The sequence below is a fragment of the Amblyomma americanum genome, chromosome 2 (genome assembly GCF_052857255.1).
Source record: "Amblyomma americanum isolate KBUSLIRL-KWMA chromosome 2, ASM5285725v1, whole genome shotgun sequence".
Lineage (NCBI taxonomy): Eukaryota > Metazoa > Arthropoda > Arachnida > Ixodida > Ixodidae > Amblyomma > Amblyomma americanum.
The window spans coordinates 95914374-95928935 of record NC_135498.1 but is presented as its reverse complement, the minus strand read 5'-3'; the positions used below and the strand labels follow the sequence as shown (position 1 = coordinate 95928935).

The following is a 14562-nucleotide window of genomic DNA, read 5'->3' as shown; positions in this document are numbered from 1 at the left end:
ACACGGCTTCACAATAAAACAAACGAAATGCTTAGTATTTGTTTCCAAGGCAGCTGGTTAGCAGTCTGAGCACTCGCGTTGAATGCAAAAGTCTCACCAGGAATGTTAAGCACCATTGGCGGCTACTCATGCACAATTCTGTTTAGCTCTAACGCCTTGGTTGACGAAATTTCGCAATCTTGTTAAAATCCTTGACGGGTGTTTAAGGGTACGAAAAATGTAATCATTTTCAGTGTTCGGGAGTTCTTTGTCAAAAATGTTCATGCTAAATAAACTTGGTTTAAATAAAATGCCCATTTGCATTAGGACATCACAAGTTCCCATTTACAAATTATACAATTGCAGCTATTTCATTTTCAATAAACTGGCTCGAAAACTATCCTTTCGAACTGAAAATGGGGTGGTGTGGCCGCTGTAAAGTTGCACTGACATTACAATTAGCATTTCCAGCCGGAAGGTCATATCCTTAATTTGTGTACACTTTTGCATCTTCCCTTATGCAATACTCGTTAAGCCATAAGAATAAAAACTAAATAAATAAATTACTCTCAAACATACAGAACCCGTCCGTGCAGTCATAAAGCTATATTAATGACGATTAATATTGACCATTGTTACATCTGTTCTGTTGGTAAAAAGATAAGCGCAACAAAGAGAAGAGGCATGCTACGTCGTTTTCTAAATTTCACGTGCAATGTAGATAAGTACAAAACTAGACTGGGGCTGAACGTAGCATAAGAACAGCTACAAAACCACGACGGCGCTCTACACTTGTGCCATTAAACCGTAAGCTGCGTTCAACGGCCATTTTCTCAACCAGCGTTGCGAGTAAAAGCAGCCAGTATGTAAAATGCGTCCCAAAGGGCTGCAGCAGTATGCAGGGGGCAAAAACCAATCGTAGACTATATAACTACACAGGACGCAGCCCAAGCTGAACCACAATGTTTACAGTAACGATTTCCGGTTTCTATGACTACAGGGAAGAAAATGAGCATACAGATGGAAAGCGAACTCGTTCTTGGGCGAATGTATGCTCTTAATAAACGGCCCTTTAGCGATAGCGGAGCGCGTGCTTGGCAGTCTTCGCAGCCATGCGTGTGACAAAATATAAAAATATTCAGTCACTGGTCACACCATATAAACAAAAATACACACCTTGAAAAGGTGAACAGATGGGTTCATGCCCTATTAACGCAGGCCTCGTCCAAAAACCGTGCCTATGATTCAGTCGTGTTTAGAAAACACATGCTTCACCTCACTAAACTGCGGCAACGTGGAGCGTTTTGAGCCTAAGATGTTTTTGCTTACATCTATTGTACTTTGTAATAGAAAATGCTTATAGGACCCTCCCTGAGATATCGATGAGCGATAAGTGAGATGAGCGATAAGGATTGCTCATTAGACTATGAGAACGACGGCCAGAGTGGTTATCCCCGCAAAACATACGCCACTAGCGCCCTGGTAAAAATATCACCGCCTGTCGTAAAAGCAAACGAAAAGAAACAATAAGTACATAAAAAAAACTGATGTGATGAGTACGCTCAGCTGGCATTAGGCGCTAACCCACTTGCCTTGCGGCATGTCTAACATCCAGACAAGATTACCATGTCCGTTGCACTCTTTCTAATCGCTGTGAAGCTTGAACTGTGCAGAGCCGAATGTACATTATCATGAGGCTCTCCTTTCTGCCATATCATGCAGTATCTCTCCCATGCCAAACTCAAGTGCGCGAAGAGCTATAGTTTTCTCCTTTAGATTTCGCGGTGGTTTATCTAAGTAGTAAATTCATGAGACGTGAGTGGCATCGCCTCAGTAGAATAAATGTGTCGTTTACGTGATGGCGTCTCTCCCCATTAATATCTTTCTCAGGAAATTGGACAAGGTTTTTGCAAATCATTCCCACTCCAATCCGTCCCCTCTAGTTGCTGTTGAAGTGTCTGAACTCTCTTTAGTTGACGAGCAACCAAATTTGTGAAGCTGTTCCGCGAAGTCAGCTTTGGAATCCGCCATTTTCGCACTTCTTCAATATTCGCAGGTTTCGCATCGCCCGGATGCCAGCCACGGCGAGAGAAGCGTCAGGATGCAAGAAAAACGGAACACTGGGAATACCCGCCCTGCTGAGAAGCCTGAGCCTACCTTTTTGATATGTTCATTTTAGTACGGAGCCCTCCACGTGGCCCCTGTTTCTTGTGTTCAGAGCGTAATGGACGAAGGAAGTGCCGCCGTGCGGAATTCGTAACCTGTGTACCGTAATAAGCGGACTTTCGGGGCCTTGGAGTAAGAAAACACAAGACATTTAAACCACTAATTTTTTTGCCAACTGTTGGCTCTCGTTTGCCGGCGTCTCACAGGCGTCACCTCGACAAGTCAGCTATAACGCCACGTGGGCGAAAGAAGCCTTTTGTGCAGGTCGCGTTCACGCACCGAAGGAAAGTAGGCCAGTCGTTCTGGTACCACATCTCGTTGGTGCATGTTTGGGTGCTTGCTATTGCTACTGAAGGCTGCGAACGCGCATGCTTTCATAATTGGAGTCATATTTCTTTTCAGCTTTGCCACCTCCTTTTCCTTTTGTTTTCTTGTTTGATACAGCTACCGGCAATCACCATCGGCATCAATGGTATATTGGCAGTTCTTGAGGTGAAAACTCTTCTGGACCACTGAGGTCTGGACAGACGATCATAGAAACTAGTGCTACATGGAAAGTGGAATTTATTCACAACGACTTGGTTGTAGGCCAGTTGGTAGGACATCGTGAGGAGCAAAAACGCAAAACAGGACGGGACTGATGCAGGCGACAACACAGGGCGGTTGTTGTGTTGTCGGCCTGTGTTGTCCGCCCTCTGTGTGCGTGTTGACCACCCCCTGTGTTGTCGCCTGCCTCAGTCCCGTCCTGTTTTGCGGCTTTACTCCTCATGAAGTGGAACTGATGCGGATATCCTCTCCTTCGCTAAGAATAGCCACTTTTATCTTACTGCTCGAGCGTAGTGCGGCGGTAGCACCGCGATTGGCGTTTACTAGTACTCCATAGTCCAACTGATGCAGACAAAACCTTTGTAAAACCCTCGCAGCCTCAGCGAACGACGGTAGGCACAAATGTAAACTCTTGTCCGTGACAAACGACGGCAATGAAAGTAACAGTCTATCAACAAAAGTTTCAAAACGCCGCGGTTGCCAAGTGACTCGTTAGTTGACCGCGAAACACATACTTGAACAAGCTTTAATGGTTTAAGACAATGTTACACGTGTGCTGGTTAGCAAAATATATCGAACCCTCATTGCGCCATTATCAATTTTATAATATGAAGGCCTTGACAGTTCTGCCCTTTGAAGATTGCTGAGAGCATATTTATTCCAGAGAGTTTTACTCAGCGGGATGAAGTACGCACAGGGTGAACCAGCACCTTATGCCGTCTATATATGGTCTGAATAGCAAATTTGAATACGTGTCGCCATGTAAGTTTTGAGGCATTTAAATTGCACAGACTCCCTGATAGAATCGTTAAATGAAAAGCACATAGCCTTGTATAAAAATGAGGCCACCCCAGTGCGCACATGCGCATTGCTGTTTACCATTACTGCTGATGCTGTGTAATTGCATGCTGTATAATTACAAACACAACCTTAATTTTTTGGCATCCGGAAACATTTCATGGACAGCGTCTGGCCGATCTCTCGAGGATTGTTAAGCAAATACATGGTTTTGGTTCGGCCTGTGACGCCTTGATATTGCATAGACCACTTGACGAAAAGTGAGCACAGTGATCTTGAAAACAGAGCTGGAGACGAAAGAAGTACGGAGAGTGGATTGTAAATGCCTCATCAGCTTCCTCCAGGGATACCCATGATATAGCACAGATTACACATTCAAGTCTCGCAATGATCTCCTCGTGACGCAATATTCGGGCACGGCTTGAAGCGTAAGCTTCTGATGAAAGCTCGATGTGGGTTGACCTTAAGTGTTGAAATGAAGCGCTATGATTATTTTTGCGCATGCTGCACGTTACATTTTCTCTTTAGGTCTTGTTGCTATGCATTACCTTGTGAGAAGCTTATGCTTTAAATTCGTGCTTTTAAGCCTGTCAATTTCAGCCACAGCTTCGAAAGGACGCTCGTTTCAAGCGTGAGCTAAAGGTGTCTTTGAAAGCTTTTTGCTAAATGTCAGTTACATTGCTACCACCACGTCAGCTGTTGTCTCATATGTTATGAAAAGTTGTCTCGGTGTGCTGTAAAAACGCTGAAGACCGTTCTTTGTAATAAAATTCCTCAGCAAGCCGTGCGTTTTGCCTTACTGTGTGCCTGCAGCCACGTGGTTGCATAAATATTAGGCGCGCCAACCATGAACTGGATTTCGTCTTTCGTTTTGGTCAAATGAAGGGCAACACTTTGTCCTGCAGTCTACTAAACTCGTTGGATGTTGCTGATGGGAATTAATAATTGGCGATGGTGATTAGGATATGTTTCGTAAATTGCCACAGTAATCTACAGCAGCTGCAGCCTCTTCCTCACGCTTTCGCTTGCGACATGATCATTGCTGCGCCGCCCGCCGCACACGTATACTTGTTAAGAATATTCTCGCTCCACAGCCAGCAACGCAGGATCAGTGAGAGTCCTTCCCATGGCTTCCCGGATCCCACAGCGCCGGACCGCTGCAGCGTGCAAACTACCTCTCTCCATGCCGTCAGGTGAAGAACTGGCGCTTTGAGCCATCCGCCTCCCGGGACTTCCACAGAGACAATTCCCGCTCTCGCCTAGAAGCTCCCACCTGCACTTCTTCAAAATTAAGACATCGTGGGGAGGAATTCGCTACGTAACGTTGCGTCGACTCCACCATGAGCGCCGCCAGCACCATCCCTCGGGCCCGCCGAGAATAATTTAGGATACTCTCCTATGTCCCCTGCCGACTGCCTCCCAGAAATAGTTCCCGTATGTCTAGAGCCATATGAATGCGACATGTCTTCAATAGCACTACAAATGTCTCAGAGTGTACAAATAGGCCTCACTATTGATATTTCGTTGTTTCGTTTGTTTCATAATACCTTGTTTTATTACGTGTTATTTTCATTTATTATGACCGTTGTGACTTTGCTTAGTTTTGAAATGTTGTGTTGAAACGTTGAATAGTTGTGCTCTGGCTTTGTGGAAGCAATTGTGTATTTTATATGGAGGGCGGGAACCAGTCAAGCTGTCCAGTTGTTTTCCCCAACCTCCCCCGTCATGTTGATGGAATAAAAAGAAGGCTATTATTATTATTATTATAAAACCGCGGAGGGACTCTGTAGGGAATCTGAATGCTCTTGAAGTCTGGTTGGACCAAATCAATTTATTACTTAATGTCAGCAAATGCGGCGTGCTGGTATTTCCACCCGACGCTCCTATGTACATCTCGCTAGCCTACCGCTCCACTCCAATTCCGCAGGTGGAGTCGGTTAAATACCTAGGTGTTACTTATGACCAAAATTTGGACTGGCGACACCATATTAAGAATAATGTTATTAAAGGGGAACGTGCACTGGGCCGTTTGACCCGAGTTGGCAATAAAAAGTTTGGCATGCGTCGTGACACGCTACTGTTGCTCTATAAGGCTTATATGAGACCGATTCTGGAATTTGGTTGCCCCTTGTTCTCTGGTAGCGCGAACTACAAGCTGTAGCCATTAACCTTACTGGAAAGACGTGCCCTACGGCTATGCCTCGGGCTCCCAAAATCAGCTTCCAACGCTGTCCTTTATCTGGAAGCGCGTATCCCCAACCTCTATTCCCGCTTCCAACTTCTAACAGTGCGTACTTTCCTCAAGTCTTTTGACCCGGCCCCAGGCGTTAGTATTCCAATTTTTGTATCCCAACCACACCTTTTTTTGACTAATCACTGGCCACGTTATCAGCTTCCGCAAGTTAGGTTCACGCAGAATCTGTTAGCTCCGCTTCAGGTTGATCTGATCTCCTTGCAACGAGTTGCTGACACGCAGGCTGATCCCGTCTTCTATTACGACGTTATTTTCCCGTCCCATGCGAAGCATATGCCCGCACATACCCTAAATGGTCTTCTTTCTGAACACCTACAGAATTTTCCACATCATACTGTTCTCTCCACTGATGCCTCAGGCAGCTGTGAGAAGGCGGCGATTGGCATATATTCGCAGGATCTAGATTGGAGCTACTCCGTTCGTATCCCTGATTATACTCCTATATTCTTCGCAGAGTTTTTGGCTATTGGTTTGGCTCTTCTCAAAACTCCCAGACATGTCGCACGGGTTCTTATTCTCACAGACTGCCTTTCAGTTATTGTCTCTCTCCAAAATTCGGAAAAATCTTTCTTGACTCGTTCACTTAGGTTTTTTGTTCCGAGAACAGTGCGCGAGATCCGTTTGGTCTGGGTACCTGGGCATTCAGGCGTCTATTTTAACGAGGTGGCTGATTTATTGGCAAGGTCAGCCCTCAGCGCACCTGTAATATATCCCGTCCCTCACCTCATTCTGTTAGCAGCTTCACGTTTCCAGCGGTTCCAACATATTTCAGCCACTTTGAGTGATCCGTTGCTGAATACCGTGGACTTTCAACACCTAAAGTACCCATGGAATATCCGGTGGTGTAAGTCAAGGCTTTGTGAAGTGTCCATGACGCTCCTGCGATGTAGAATCCCTCACTTAAACCTGTACTTATGCAGGTGCGGGTTCGCTGCGACAAACCTTTGTGTATCATGTGGGTAAGTTGAATCAATCGATCATTTTCTCCTCTCTTGCCGGCGGTTCGCGGTTCAGAGAAAGCAATATCTGGAGGTTCCTCTTTCGAGACTAGGACTGCCTCTGTCTCTTACAGTTCTTCTATCGTTCGGTGCGAGTGCCAAGGGATTCCCGTTAAGCAGTGTATGCGGCTACCTTCACGATTACATAAGTGCAACTAATCGATTATCCTGTTAGCTATACACAAAATTCTTTCGCATGTCCAAAAAAGGCTAGATTGATTCTATTCCGGATGACTCATACCTCTTGAATTCTTTTTATTTTTCCCAATTTTGTTTATCTTGATTCAGTCTTCTGACGTTTCCTTCCCCGCGCAAATGCTTCATTGGCATTCTACCCTATACCTTGGCCAATCCCCCCACGTGGGTATGTGCCATATTACTTGAGGAGAAGAAGAAGAAGAAGAAGAAGAAGCTGGGACACTGCTTGATTCCGTGCGGCCTGTGGCTGGCCTTTTTGATTCTGCAATCCATATGTGACATTTTGTGCTGGATGTGCTGGGCGAATCGCTCTGGAATATGTCGCACACCCCTCCGAACACCGAGGACCCCAGACCTCTCCCTGTCGACACGCCAGTGCACCGGGTCAGCAGCCGAAATCTTGGACAGCCCCCTGACCATAGCCTATTGGAGACAACCTCGCCGCCTGGCCGACTGCCTCCTGTGCTCCGGCCATTCGACTCTCCCTCGGCGCCTACCCCTCAGCCGGTCATGCAAGGCATACTCCATCCTCCAGAGCCCACGGCTACCAAAGTTCTTCCACGGGACTCAACAGAAGGACGTGGAAGATTGGCTCCTCCTGTTTGAACGTGTCGCCGCATTTAACCAATTGGATGATCCGCCAAGCTGAGGAACATTTTCTTCAGGTTGGAGGACAGTGCTCGTACGTGGTACGAAAACCGTGAGGACACGTTTTCATCATGGCCTGAGTTTCGACGTCAACTGCTCGCCGCGTATGTCAGCGCGGATCGTCGGAAGCGAGCTGAACGACTCTTGCAGTCCCGTATCCAAATGCCCAACGGAACGGTTACCATGTACGTCGAAGACATGACGCGGTTCTTCCGACGGGCTTACCCAGCCATGTCGGAAGTCAAAAAGCTGCGCCACCTAATGCGCGGTGTTAAAGAACAGCTTTTCGCCGGCTTCGTGCGCAGCCCCCCCAGCACAGTTGCCGAGTTTCTAGCGGAGGTAGTCACGATGAAGCAGGTCCTCCGGCAGCGTTCCACCGCATACGACCGGCCAGTCCTTGCTGCTTCTGTTACAGAGTCCCTCCGCGGTTTTATAATAATAATAATAATAGCCTTCTTTTTATTCTATCAACATGACGGGGGAGGTTGGGGAAAACAACTGGACAGCTTGACTGGTTCCCGCCCTCCATATAAAATACACAATTGCTTCCACAAAGCCAGAGCACAACTATTCAACATTTCAACACAACATTTCAAAACTAAGCAAAGTCACAACGGTCATAATAAATGAAAATAACACGTAATAAAACAAGGTATTATGAAACAAACGAAACAACGAAATATCAATAGTGAGGCCTATTTGTACACTCTGAGACATTTGTAGTGCTATTGAAGACATGTCGCATTCATATGGCTCTAGACATACGCAAAAACAACAAATGCATATTTACACGTAAAAAAGGGTATATTTCAAGCCACTACATACAAGAAGAGCACGGGAAGCATTTTAAAGGCATCCAAAAAAATATCAATTCAGGTATAGTAGGATGAAGGTAAATGATCTTCAAGAAAATAGATCTAATCAATGAAAAAAAAAACAATTTTAGGTCTCTTATTGATGCTTTTTCTGGATGTATGATGTGTCTATAACAAATAATCAATAATTCTGGCAGTTTTTGTTTAATCATTTACTTTCCGTAGTTTGTTCTGAACCTCTCATGTTCCAAATTTCCGGACAACGTGTACCATGCGAAGGTGTTCTGTTTGATAATAAAGCCAAGGAAGAATTAAAGTTTATGGATTGTTTTACGTCTTTTTTGTAAGTTTAGCACAGGCGGTAAAAGTAGAGTTTAATAATATTTATAATCCCTAATTTTTCATATAAAGGGTGATCTAGTGGAACATTAAAAAATGTGTCGCAACTTTCGTTTCTGCAATGTAAGGACTTTTCTTTAATTTGTAGCAGTAGTACACGCCCAAACTAAGTGATCATAACTACTGTGAGAGTCAAATAATACATTGTAAAGAATGACCGTAACCTTTATTGGCAACAACTTTTTTACGTATCTAACTCCTACGATGCTTGAAAGCATGGAAACAACATGTTCCACGTGATCATCCCAAGACAGGTTTTACTTAAAAACTACACCAAGAGTATTGAAAGCATTGAGTATTTCTATTTTTGAGTTACCTAACAACAAATCTGAATTAATAAAAACGTTCCTATTTCTCTGACGAAAAAGTATGGCCTTTGTCTTGTACGTGTTTATTTTTAACGTGTTAGCCTTTTGTACAATCATGTAGCCGTGCTAATGAGTCGTTTGCTTTAGTGATCAAGTGATTAGGATACGCACCAGAGAAAAGCATATTCGTATCATCGGCATAAATTATATATTTAATGCTCGGGTCGATATGGACAATGTCATTTAAATAGATATTAAATAAAAAGGGACCCAGTATACTGCCCTGTGGTACTCCTGATGTTATTGGTTTTACAACTGACGAGAAACCATTGAGCTAAACATGCTGCTGACGATCATTTAAATAAGATTTTAACAGCGCTAAAACATTCCCACGTATTCTATATGCTTCTAATTTTCTAAGAAAGAGTGGTTAAAAAAGTCGAATGTTTTCGTAAAGTCTACAAACACGCCCAAGGCCAATTAATAATGCTCAAAAGCATTTAAAATGAATTCTTTTTGTTCTAGTAAAGCCTGTTCTGTTGACCGGTGTTTACGGAAGCCAAACTGTGACCTGGTTTGTACGTTGTGTTTATCGCAAATGTTATTTATTTTGTCGAGAATAACTTTTTCTAATCCCTTAGAGAAAACTGGAAGTATTAATACAGGTCTATAATTACCAATGTCGTTCTTATCACCTTTTTTTATACAACTCTGTGACTTTAGCAAGCTGTAATCGTTTCGGAAACGCTCCCTGCAATAAGCATAGGTTAAATATGTAGGCCAAACAATCTGCGATAATATCGATTACATGTTTCACAGGTTGAATTTGTATGCCATCTGCATCACTGCTTTTACTGTTGTTTAGTCCTTGAAATACTGAAACAACTTCAGCCTAAATTACAGGGCTCAAAAAAAGGGATTCCTGATGGGCTACTTTGATGTAACTGAGTGCTCCATCAGTAGGACTGTCTGGATTAAAATTGACAAAATGTGTATTGAACTAGTCCGCCAGACGTGCCTCCTAGATCTGTTGCTTGCTACGCTCGACCTTCGTTACCACGGTTAGATTCCTGCGGCGACATAAGAGTGCGTTTAGTTTTTTCCAAATTTCATCTGTGTTGCCTGCTGAGGTCTGAAAAAAATCGCAGAAGTACTCATTTATCGCACTTCTAAGTTCTTTTGTAAGTTTATTGCAAATTTTTTAAAAATTTTTCAATACATCTGAATCACGAGTAGCTAGAAATTTAGCATAATTTATCCCTTGTATCCATCTTTCGCAGAAGTTCCCTCGTCACCCACGGCTTACGTATCTTCTTTGACTTCGAAAATATCTTAATGGGAAAACACTGATTGTATATTTCTAAAAATTGCAGCAAAAATGTATTGAGAGCACTTTCAGCGTCAGTCTCGTTAAGCACAGCCCTTTAATCCACACATGAAATTTGCTGTTTAAACATGTCCATGGCTGCGTCTGAAAAGTCCTGAAAATATTGCGGGGCAAGCTTTTTCCTGGGCATAGTACATTTCTCTAAACACATATATATGTCAAAATGATCACTTATATGTGTGCACAATGTTCAGGTCTTTATATTAGTTTCAAGCAAGTTGGTTATAAATACAGGTTATAAATATGTGAAGCAAAGTGGAAGACATGAGATTCACTCTTGTTGGTTCCCTAATAATATTCTTACATCCGAAAACGCTTAATAATTATTTAAGTTCTGTTTTATAGGCAAATCACCAAGCATATTAGTGCAGAAATCACCCGCCAATGATTACACGCAGCTTATTTTCACTTGAAAATGTCAGCAAAGATTCCAGAAACACAAAGAAGTTTTGCACATTCCCAGTTGGCGGACGATATACTACGCCTATTAAATATTTTTCAACTACCAAACAAAAAACTTTATAATCTTCTTGCATGCAAGTAAAATTTGGTAATTGGTCACCAACCAGGCGATTCCTCACCATCAAGGACACTCCTCCTCCCCGAGAGGTGGTTCGGTTTAACAAATAAGTGTTATAAGAAGGTAATTTTAGAGCATTGGCTTCATCATTATACCAGGTCTCAGTTAACATAACTTTATCAAAAGCGAAATCAAGCCTACTGAACAGCATTTCAAATTGGGCGTTTTTTTTTCGTGCTGACTGGGCATTGAGATGAAGCAGTTTGAAAGAATTCGCATATTCGACTCCACAGACTGCTCGAGTGTAAGAGGTGCAATGTAATCATTTTTTTACATTGTGAAGACGCTGTCTACGGGCTCATAAAGAAAGATTAAGAGCATATGTAATTTGCGCTAGGTCCTCCTAGCATCTCACGTGATGGGCTGTTGTTTCATTTTTCTGGCGGACAAAAACTTCCCCGTTAATATTCACGGCATCTTTAAAATTGCGCTTTAACCCATTTTCTTGTTGCTTCAAGGAAAGCCCTGTTTCTTTTGGTAAAGTTTTCTTGTATGTGGCAACGCATTTTCGACTGGTTGACTTCTGCTTTTTTGCTTAGAAACTGCTCCTTCAAAGCCTTCCTTGCAAAATGTACAATGATGCCTGGTATTTTATCTTTCGATGCTGGAAGCCTGTGTACAGCAACAACGTCTTCATTTGTTAAGTCTGGAAGGTCAAGCTCTGCTGCCACTTCATTCACTTTTGACAGCAAGCCTTCCTTATCATTGACAGAAATGCCATGTAAGTCTAGATTTAATTTTCGACTTTGCCATTCGAGATCGTTCAGTTCTTGAGTTATTTGCCCTTTTTCTGATCTGCAGTCTTGAGATTCAATGATATCAACTCGTTTTTTAGCTCACTTATCTCCTTGTCCTGTTTACGCATGTGCGCAAGAACTTCGTCATACTTATCAGAAATGACTTGTATTGTATGCTCGATGTTTTCTGCAGTGTCCTTCAGTGACATCAGGCTTTCTAGTTTTCCATTAATACTTTGAAGCACCAGCGCAATGTCTGGATCTTGTTCCTTTTTTGTTTTGCTGCTTTGGCTGCCCCTCGTCTTCGCAGCCTTACATGATTGGCAGCTCCAGGCTTTCCGCCACGATTCCCCTTTCGATTTGAAGCTGGACTCTGCTACCCCCACGCAGTTACAATAGTGGTAAATGCAAGAGCACTCTCCACACACCAGACCATCATCACAACTTTCATAACAAGCAGGTTAATCATCGGCCCCCGAAAGTGACAAGTTTGTAAAAAAAGTCATCACAAGAAAAGAAAAGAGAAAAAAACGAACTAATGAGAATAGAAAACACTGATTGCAGCAGCAGCATCAGCGGCAGCGGCAGTAATAGGGGTAACAAAGTAAACGTTACAAAAAATTGATTTGAACAAACCGGCAGTTTGTAGAACAGACAATCAGCCCTTGTCGACGCGCCGCTACTGTTGCCAAGAATTGTAGAACAAGGCCTCCGGTGCGGCCCCGCCGTGGTGGCTCAGTGGTTAGGGCGCTCGACTACTGATCCGGAGTTCCCGGGTTCGAACCCGACCGCGGCGGCTGCGTCTTTATGGAGGAAAAACGCTAAGGCGCCCGTGTGCTGTGCGATGTCAGTGCACGTTAAAGATCCCCAGGTGGTCGAAATTATTCCGGAGCCCTCAACTACGGCACGTCTCTCTTCCTTTCTTCTTTCACTCCCTCCTTTACCCTTCCCTTACGGCGCGGTTCAGGTGTCCAACGATATATGAGACAGATACTGCGCCATTTCCTTTCCCCCCAAAACCAATTATTATTATTAACTCCGGTGCTCTTTTTGTATACGTAGTGGGTGGTGCCGGGTGTCGTTTCAGTCGCGCTTCACACGTGACAAAGTTTGTATCACGTCACTTGTAGCTGATGTTCGGGATTTCTCGGTTCGATGACGCACTCGGTAGAAATCCAAAGTTTGCTTTATTGTTCCGAGGTACTCCGATGAAGATTTCTGCAATTTGTAGAACAATCAGCCCTGGTCGACGCGTCACTACTGCTGCCAAGAATTGTAGAACAAGGCCTCCGGTGCTCCTTTTGTATACGTAGTGGGCGGTGCCAGGTGTTGCTTAAGTCGTTATTGCTGGCCCAACAGCAATACCGGCTTTCTCCGCGACATGATCCGCGCTGTTGTCTGCGAGGAGCTAGAGAAGATTTGTGGTACGCCGCAGCCAGCGGCCAGCTCCCTTATGAGTGTTATTCGCGAAGAGGTGCAGCAAGCTATCAGGCCTCCGTTACTACACGTATAACGACAGCTTACCAGGGCAGACTACTTAACGACAGCTTACCAGGGCAGACTACTGCCACCCGACATACGCTGAAGCTCTGCGACGCCCTGCCCCAAATCCACCGGCATTTTCACAACCCAACCAGACAGACTACTGCCGCTCGACCTACGCTGACGCGCTGCGACGCCCTGCCCCAAGTCCCGCGGCAGTTTTTTCCAACCATTACGACGTCCTGCTACCCTCCGTGCAGCCAGGGCAGCACCGGATCCCGAGTGATCGAGAATCCCTGCGCAGAGCGGACCTCTGGCATAGCCCTGACCGCCGGCGTTTGTGCTTCCACTGTGGGGAGCCCGGTCACCTGTTCCGCCGGTGCCCATATCGAGAGCTTGGCCTCTAGGGTTTTTCCTCCGATGCGCCAAGGCCCCGGCTTGGCCAACGGCCCCGTGAGATTGAAGAGTACCTGAGCCAGCAACCTCAGTGGTCAATGGCGCACCGTCAGTCACGATCATCGTCGCCTCGCCGTCCATCCTTGCTCTGGCGCGTAGATCCGAACGGCGAGGGGCCATATCATTACTCCGCTTGGACAGTGCACGGCTAGTGTCCAGATCAGCGACTCGACGTTTAGTTAGCTGCCTGCTGCTCCGCGACTGTTCTCGTGACCTGATTTTGGACGTAGATTTTCTCCGTGAGAATTGTGCTGTTATTGACCTAAGACACAAAACCGTTACGTTTTCAGCAGCGAAAGCCGACACCTCCGACGTTCGGCAACGCAGCTCCGCCCTTCGTATTTTCACTGAAAGTGTCTTGATCACGCCGCGCTCCAATGTTTTTGCAAGCGTCGAAAGCGATGATAGGCTACGTGATGGACCTGCAGTCGCCGAGGGGACCTTTCCTTGCTGCTGACACATGGCGTTTGCGCGGCACAAAGTGTTGTCCACCTCCGTAACGGTCGGTCGGTACTGCTGATTACTAATTTTACGAGCGAACCTCGTCACCTTTCCCGAGCTACTGCCGTTGCATGGACCGACCAATTGGCCCATGTTACTGAGTGATTCGCGTTCGAGGCCATGGACCGTCCGGACACGTCCCTGGATCGCATCGATATTAGCTCCGGGCTCTCAGCAACTCAACAGCGCGACCTCCGCGCACTACTCCTCCGGTACAAAACCTGCTTCGCATCCTCCTCGAAAGTGCGGCAAACGACGATGACGAAGCATCGGATCATCACTTCCGATGACGCTCGCCCCATTCGACAGC

At 45.0% G+C, this 14562-nt stretch overlaps 1 protein-coding gene across 1 annotated transcript in view; it reads left to right on the top strand.

Moving 5' to 3' along the window:
- LOC144121639 (uncharacterized) overlaps positions 1-4273 on the top strand; it is a 120591-nt gene extending 116318 nt beyond the window's left edge. The window contains exon 3 of the mRNA XM_077654947.1: positions 2036-4273. The gene's annotated coding sequence lies outside the window, so the exon portion shown is untranslated. The remainder of the gene's footprint in view (positions 1-2035) is intronic.
- Positions 4274-14562: the final 10289 nt, after the last annotated feature.